This window comes from Portunus trituberculatus, chromosome 43, assembly GCF_017591435.1.
Source record: "Portunus trituberculatus isolate SZX2019 chromosome 43, ASM1759143v1, whole genome shotgun sequence".
Lineage (NCBI taxonomy): Eukaryota > Metazoa > Arthropoda > Malacostraca > Decapoda > Portunidae > Portunus > Portunus trituberculatus.
Window position 1 is genome coordinate 16,470,606 of NC_059297.1, and position 9,205 is coordinate 16,479,810.

Below are 9,205 nucleotides of genomic sequence, written 5' to 3' on the forward strand. Positions count from 1 at the left end.
GCTGAGTCATTACCTTGGTGAAGGTCTTGCCTGGAATAATGAGAGCCTTTTTTCCTCTCAAATTCAACTCTCTTCCTGAAACAAATCACGATGAATGACACACTCTCTTCTCTCACAACACTGCCCCATGATCTGTTGTATTTCGTTTTGTAATCTTAGGTTATTTTAGGCAAGACTGAAAATTTTCAACCGTTCAGTTACTTTAAGTGGATTTTTCATGGAGGAGTCTTCATTGTTCGAATTTTCTTGCCTGGAAACTTAGTGTCGAGTTTTCTTGTAGGGCGAAACTAACATTCATAACTGACCATGATAGTTTTGTAGATAGTTTGAAGTTAAGAATGCAAATATGTAAGTCTGTTTTCACCCAATATATTATTTTTCATTCTGTATGAAGGATGATCAATTTCAAATGATTTAGCTTCGTATTTCATCATTCATAAATCTTATAACAACATTTCATATATTTTACACTGAAGTGTATTTTTCAACGTAAACACACATCTGTAATCTGATTGAACGTAGGTGAAAGGGGAAATATTAATGGTGTCATTTTAATGAAATGCTCGTGATTTAGCTACATGTGTTCTGCAGACATGGTAGTGGCCGTGTGCTATGGAAGGATGGCGGCCAGCAAAAGTATTAAGAGATGATGTTGGAGTATGCATAGTCTTGAGGTGGAACTCGGCATTTATAATAGCAGGTCGAGTTTCTTTATATGAGCTTCCTTGCTGTCTTTCTCTAATTCATGAAAAAAATGCTTTTTGTGTTGCATTTTGAATTTGAATATATTTCAAAGATTTTATACTTTCATTGAATATCTGTTTTCAATTTTCTTTTTTTTACCTCTTCTTTTCCAAACGTAGCATACTTGGTGTATATAGCTTTTTTTTATTTTAAAATCGTTTAAAGTATGATAAAGTATGTTTTGTATGTTTCTTTTTCTTTTATTTTCATACATATTCTAACGTGAATTGAAATGTGCTTCATGTATCCAGCAATATTTTCTTCCCCTTTTTTTATTTCGTTATTGAAACATGGATGAACTCGAATGTTTTTGCTTTACATCATCTCCACGTAGCTGCGTTTTCAATTAATTAACGAGTGTTGTAGTGCTTGCTAAAACAACTTTTTCCATCATTTCTTTCGCTGGATTTCTGAGGCAGTCCCATTAGATATCCAGCGCAGAAGTGTCAGATCGGGACATATGCTTGCATTCTGAAAGATGGAGATGAATATTGATTGGAATATGTGTCTCCTGCCTGGCCTGAGCTGCTGATAGGCATACACTGCAGAGATGAGAGGTAATATTTTGTGTTATCATTTTGTGTTGCAATGTTAAGAGGTAATATTTATTCTCTTGTTTATTTGGATATTTGTTTGTCAATTTATTTTCTACATCAATGATTTAATTTTATCATTTCTTTCCTTATCATTTATCTATTTCCTTCCGCTTTATCATATCTACTCATACATTCATTATTTTTCTTTTTCCGTATCTGTATATATTCAAATATTTACATTTTATTTGATAACATTTTGTGTAGAGGCTTTCAGTTTGTTTGTCTTCCTGTCAGTCAAGGCTTCCGTTATGTTTGCCTGCTTTGTTTTGCTTTGTAACATCAATCACTTTCTTTGCCGCTGTGTGTTCGTCTTTAACTGTCTGCATATCCTCGTCTCATCGTCTGGATGCCTGTGTGTGTATGTGTGTGTGTGTGTGCGTGTGTGTGTGTGTGTGTGTGTGTGTGTGTGTGTGTGTGTGTGTGTGTGTGTGTGTGTGTGTGTGTGTGTGTGTCTCTCTCTCTCTCTCTCTCTCTCTCTCTCTCTCTCTCTCTCTCTCTCTCTCTCTCTCTCTCTCTCTCTCTCTCTCTCTCTCTCTCTCTCTCTCTCTCTCTCTCTCTCTCTCTCTCTCTCTCTCTCTCTCTCTCTCTCTCTCTCTGTGTGTGTGTGTGTGTGTGTGTGTGTGTGTGTGTGTGTGTGTGTGTGTGTGTGTGTGTGTGTGTGTGTGTGTGTGTGTGTGTGTGTGTGTGTAGGCCAGGAACACTCAACGAGGTCTTCTCTTCACCTTTACCATTGAATAACTGAAATTCATCTTTGTTTAAGGAAAGAATACTCGAAAAAGAAAGTTTATTTATTTTTTTTTTCTGCCTGCAATGTGTACGGTGAATATACAGCACATACGCAAAAATCTAATTTCCTCCAGTGACGGACAGGGACAGACAGCCCCACACACACACACACACACACACACACACACACACACACACACACACACACACACACACACACACACACACACGTTGGCTTCCGTATGATGTATGTCACTCGTTGCATATCTAGTTTTTTTTTCTTTATTTATTCATTTATTTTATTTATCTATTTATTTTTATTTATTTGTTTATTATCTATTTATTTTATTCATTTATTTATTTATTTATTTTTTTTTTTTTTGCAGCTGAGGCTGACACATTCTTTTATTTGCGCCAAAGAAGAGAGAAGTTTCGAGGTCTTTTTTATGGGGTTACTACTTGTCTCTTAAAAAAGCAATGAGTGTTTTTATTGCAGGCAGCATCTTGGACTTTTGTGGACAATGTGTTCTTTAGCAATTTTATCAGTATTTCGTAAAAGCAGCTTCATATATAATTCTGCTGGAGTTTCTTAAGTGGGGAGGAGACAGGGCTGTATCATACATGCACACACACACACACACACACACACACACACACACACACACACACACACACACACACACACACACACACACACACACACACACACACACACACACACACATTTTACCAGTCTTGTAAAAATCTACTTCAGTTATTTTATTAATTTATTTTGCTTGGATTACAACTAGAAAAGAGAAGACTGCATTGAATCTACAATCACTTAATTATTTTTCTAGCTCAGTAACACCATGTGTGCATTATGCTGATTTTTCTCTACCAGCAATTGAAGTGCTTTGTCAAGAGAGCTTTACTTCATTCTTGCTTGAGTTCTTGCGAAAAGGGAAAGGACATTATTGAATCTTTCATAATTGTGTTCTTTATCTAGTTAAGAAGATCTCGACCGATTTATCCTCTGGAGTCAGTTTGGTGTTTTGTGAATGTCGGTCAGCTGAAGAACGTCTGAATGGTGAAGGGATTTGCAGACCGGCTGGAGAGAGTGGTTGGGTGTATCTTGTCGAGTGTTGGTGATAAGGTGAATCTTTTATAATGAAGAGGGATTAGTGTTAAATTCTAAAGTTATATTTCATCTGAATTGTTTTTTTTTTTATACATTGGTGATCTCAAAATGAAAGGCACGTAATCTTTTGTGATTATGAATTATAAAGGATTTTTTATTTACTGATATTAGATAGTGTGTTTTTTCCTGTTAAAGTCTGCGACATTTTATTTATTTCCTTATTGACGTTTTCCTGTATCGACTGCTCGTTTGTTCGCTATATCCACTGAGATGATTATGCAACAGGTAGCACAGCAGAATTAGGAGTCTGTGAATGATAGAGGATAGTCTCTCAGTAGTAGCGAGACGAGAGACTGCAGGGATCGAGCATGTAACCCTCAAAAATTGCTTCATCGTGTATTTGAAACTATTAAGCCTTATTAGGTGGCACTAATTCCTGATGCTTTCGCTTTTTATTGGATTCAAATCGACCAAGGCATTAGCTGATATTTCCTTGCATTAACTGAGCTTTGTTCCTCGATAGCACCTTCATGGGTAGTGATTAGCATGACTGAGTAAAATGATAGATAATTAATTTTGGTTCGTTGCCTTCCTTTTATAATTCATTATGTTTATTTTATCTTTTCTGGCAACATAAGTGCCTTTTGGGGGAACACTGCTTCAGCGGCAGGGCCACACCGACAACAAGCAATTCCTGCCGCTGCCTTTAGGTACATTATTACAACCCACGACCTCCTCCAACGGGAAAGACTTCCGTTATTCGCTTCCTGTTGTTCCTTTCTACTACTACTTTCTACTACTACAGTCACCCTTGTTGCTTCCTTAACATCCAACGAAGGCGTCACTTTTCACATACACACACACACACACACACACACACACACACACACACACACACACACACACACACACACACACACACACACACACACACACACACACACACACACACACACACACACACACACACACACACACACACACACACACACACATCATATGGTGTTCATAATTCATCACCTAACTGAAACATCTTTGCAGCCTCATGGAAAGCAATTTTTTTTTCTTTTATATATTTTTTTTTTTGTTTAATTCATTTACTTATTTGTTACAATTGTTTTTCCTATCCTATTATTGTTGTTGTTTTTTGCCACTGCTGTTGTTACTGAAGCTGCTTTTGTTCTTGGTATTTTTAATGTTCCTATAGTAAACATGTAACAAATTGCTGGTAATGAAATTTTTACTAATAAAGCAGCTGCATAGCATGTCTGTTTTCCATGTCCTGTGTCATTCTGTTGTCGTCAGCCTTCAGAAGCGCCTCTCGAATTCCAACAGTGGCGCTATTTTTCAACCTTTTCGCTTCAATAATGGACGCACTAATTGTGTGTTGAAGCGGGTTAATGGAAGGAGCGACGGACTGTCTCCTTGTTTGTCAGTCCCATTGGTCTGGGAAATCTTGCATGTTGTGCTCATGGGGTAGAAGAGACGCCCACTGAGGATCTGGCTATGTGGATTACAATAAAGGCAGAGAGAATTTATCAAAAGACTCATTAAACATTAAAAGAAGGTTGTAATCGGTTTGCCAATTCACAGGTGCGTGGTCCTGTCGTTAAATTTTGTGTAGCCATTTTGAGTCTATATATTTATGTATTTATTGATGTAATTACTTGTTTGATTGGAGTGTTTGTTTATGTCAACATCATCGCCATTTATTAAGAAAGCCTCTTAAAGATATCTATTCAGTTATTTGACTATTTATGTAATTTAAAGTTTTTATTACCACAAACAAGTATGGTATAATGCTTGTGATAGTTGTGTATGAATGTAGTAGTAAGAGATAGGGGTGTGTGATGTGACAGCGGCAAAGGAACATGTAAGTCGTCTTGGCTAACTACCGTGATTATTGTTTTCTATATAACCACCATAGTGCTATTTCAGCACCATTGTGATTATAACGAATGTAATTAATTCTATAGAAATTAATGCTCGCGTTGATTAGCATAACGCTGATGTCGGATATGAATATTTTATAGGTGAAAGTGTAGTACTTTGTAGCTGGTTATGCCCCGGTAGTGATATATGGCCATACAGCTGGCAATTGTTAGAAGAATAACACTGCGTAGTGCCGCTGTGTCATTAACTGTGGTAAGGTTTAATGTGCATAAGTGAGTGAATACGTGAATGTATTTTAAGGGAAGAAAAAGTAGTTAAATGCATAAATGAAAAGTATATAACCTGCTTTTGAGATGAAACGTTTTAATGAGAAGTGATCAGAGAACAACAACAACAAAGGCACTACCACCATCTACGATAAAGACAATAACAAAACAATAGCAGGTAATACTACTACTACTGCTACTACTACAACTACTACTACAACTATGACTATGTCTACTACTACTACAACAACTACTACTACTACTACTACTAGTAGTATTACTACTACTACTACTAGTACTACTAGTAGTAATACTATTACTACTACTACTACTTCTACTGCTATTGATGGTGATGATGATGATGATGATGATGATGATAATAAAATTATAATATTATAATAATGATAATAATAATAATGATAATAATAACAATAATAATAATAATAATAATAGTAATAATAATAATAATAATAATGATAATAATAATAATAATAATAATAATAATAATAATAATAATAATAATAATAATAATAATAATAATGAAAACGACAAAAGTAATAATAACGATAATAATAATAATAATAATAATAATAATAATAATAATAATAATAATAATAATAATAATAATGATAATAATAATAATAATAATAATAATAATAATAATAATAATAATAATAATAATAATAATAATAATAATAATAATAATAATAATAGTATTAGAAATAATATTGCTTATGATGTTGATAACAATAATAATAATAATGATGATAATAATGATAATAAAAGTAATAATGATAATAATATTATTAATAATATTAATACAAATAATAATAACAATAACAATAATAATGATAATTTTCAATTTTAACAAAAAACTGGACGGCCAAATGATGAATGCACACCTTGCAGTAGCCGAAAGTAAAAGTCCCAGCTATCTCTTCTCTCCGTGATCTAAAAGCCAGTCACTCCTTGCTTGGCTCTTTCATCGCCCGTGGAAAAGTGACAAGCCAAACACCCAGAGGAAGTAATACCAGGGAGGAAACGAAACCGAGGGACAAAGACGTGTATCCGCGTGTGAGTTGCCGCTGAGATAGGAAAGGAGAGAGAGAGAAGAGCTGCTGGTGGAGGAATGTTGAGCCGCAGGAACACCCAGCTTTTCCTCCTACTCCGCTTCTGCTGCGTCCTCTCCCTTCTCCTCTTTTCTCTTCCGTTTTCTCTTTTTCCTCCTCCACCTCCTATATAAAGGCGACACAGTCCTCGAAAAAATTGAGAAAGGGATCTGTTTTTGCAGCGTGCGTGGTGCGGTGGAAGTTTTGTGAAGCCGAAGGAGAAAAACGTTGCATCCTTTCTCATATCATACATACATATTCTTTTTTTTTTTTATATAATGGCGAGTAACGTAAATGGCCTGGCAAGCTGAAGCAATACATAGGTGCAACGAAATATACGGAAGTACTTTACAGATTGTTGTCGGATAGATTTGACATTAAATAAGTTGATAGAGATGAAAAACAAACGAAACACTACGTACCTATGTTTTTCTACGTAGATTTGAATGTATGGTTTATGTTTTTAACTCGTACCTTCAGTTCCTCATCCCTCCCTACGTGTCTTGTACTGATTGTGTTTTCATGCAAGTTGACAAACACTTTACCTAGCTGACCTTGAATAGACAAGAAACCAACTGGGGAGGCTGGAGGAGAGTTCTTCGTGGAGTCATAGTGGTGGTGGTGAATATAAAATGGCGATGAAGTGGAGAAACATTAGAATGAAAAGGAAAAGTAGGATGAAGAGGAGGAAGACAAGTAGGATGAAGAGGAGGAAGAGAAGTTAGATGAAGAGGATGCGTGAGAGAAGTGAGAAAGAAGAGAAGGAGAATGAGGAAAATGAGGAGAAAAAACAACTTTAGAGTCCATATCTAATTTTATAAAAAATAAAAATACTATAATTAAAATAACGCATACTTTACATTCCCGAAAAAGAAGCTTTATACCACATCCACATCTGCGTCAATACCCGATACCAGGACGGAGCCAGAATGATCGTGTGGCAGTGAACGAGAAAAGGTGTCTGGCATGCGTTAGTGTTGCTAAATGGCAGCTTCACCTCACTCTACATGCTCCCTCGGGCTCCATTTAGTGGCGGACTTAATTATTCTCTTACCCTCCCTCCCTCTTCCCTGTAAGTTATTCAGGACACTAGTTATAATGTCCCCCTCCTCCTCCTAGCGCGATATTACGCAAACCAGTTATTATCAAGGCAGAAAATGACCCTCCCAAGCCTCGTTTCCTTAGACAAAACACCGCCACCGTCGCACTGGAGTCGCCCTCACGCCGCGACTCCACCTGGCTAAGTGGCTCATTTTGGCCCAAGGACGCGGGGCTTCTTTGACGTTGAGGGTGCGTGGGCTGTGGTGGCAGAGGTAGTGTAGGAGGATATGGTGCGGTGTGTGTCGTGGCGTCGTGAAGTGTGGTAGGGTGGAATTTTATGTGGTATGGTTTTCTGTGGAAGAGTATGGTGTGGTGTAGTGATCTGAGCCGCATTTGAGGGTGTGATGTGATGTCGTTTGGTGTGTGTGTGTGTGTGTGTGTGTGTGTGTGTGTGTGTGTGTGTGTGTGTGTGTGTGGTGTGGTGACTGAAGCATTATTTAAAAGCGTGGTGTCCTGCCTGTTCTGCGATTTAGTGACAAGATACTTGATAGTGGATTGGTAGGAGTATTTGAGAGTGTGGTGAGGTGTTGTGTTGTGTGGTGGTATGATTTGGTGGAAAAGGTAGTAGTTCAGGGTGTTGTATGCTGTAATGTGGTGTGGTGTGATGGGTGTGTGGTGTAATGGTGTGGCATGGTATGGTGTGGTGAGCGAGACAGCGTATTAAAGGTTGGTGGTGTTGCTATGTGGTAAGAGATGAGATTTTAAAACTAAGTGATGTATACAATTAACCTTTTTCGCTTTAAAATTTTAAAAAATTTTACAGCGTTGCATTAGTTATTTCCATCCTTTTTTTTCCATATATGTAATTTTAGTTATATAGACGTTATCGAATACAAAATCATTTTGACACCTGTAAAAATATGTGTTCGTAATGTTAGGGTAAATGTGACACTTTCACACCCACACACCATCCACCGACCCACCCACCACATCTCTCTCTCTCTCTCTCTCTCTCTCTCTCTCTCTCTCTCACGTTAATCTAATTATTCTAGTGAAAGTAGGTCAAACCAGGCCGATATTTTTTACTCATTTTATCTTGCATAATAATGTGGCTAACTACCTGTGAACTCTCTCTCTCTCTCTCTCTCTCTCTCTCTCTCTCTCTCTCTCTCTCTCTCTCTCTCTCTCTCTCTCTCTCTCTCTCTCTCTCTCTCTCTCTCTCTCTCTCTCTCTCTCTCTCTCTCTCTCTCTCTCTCTCTCTCTCTCTCTCTCTCTCTCTCTCTCAGCCAGTCATCCCTCTGCCCACTATTGGCCAACTTTCACTATCCATATAACTTTTCTCTTTTACGAAAATTCCCGAAAGTAGCTTCTTCGATTCTTTAATAAATGTGATACAAACTTAAATCCCTCCCCCAAAAAATCGTTCTGCAATTCTTCCTTTTAACCGCTCCCCTTTTATTTGTATGGATTTCTCCCGCTTCTGATATCTGTGGTGGCCTTTATATTAGACCACTGAAAATTAATGGAACTGAATGAATGCCTGTAGGAAAAGGAAGATAATTTTGGAGGTTGGAAAGTGTGAAGATACGGGGCGAGAAGTAAATGTGTGGGGATGACTTGGGGAGGAGGAGATAAAGAGATGCTGGGGAATGCTTAAGAAAGAGGAAATGAAGTATGTGCCATAGATTTCCAGGATTAGTAGAATTTGTT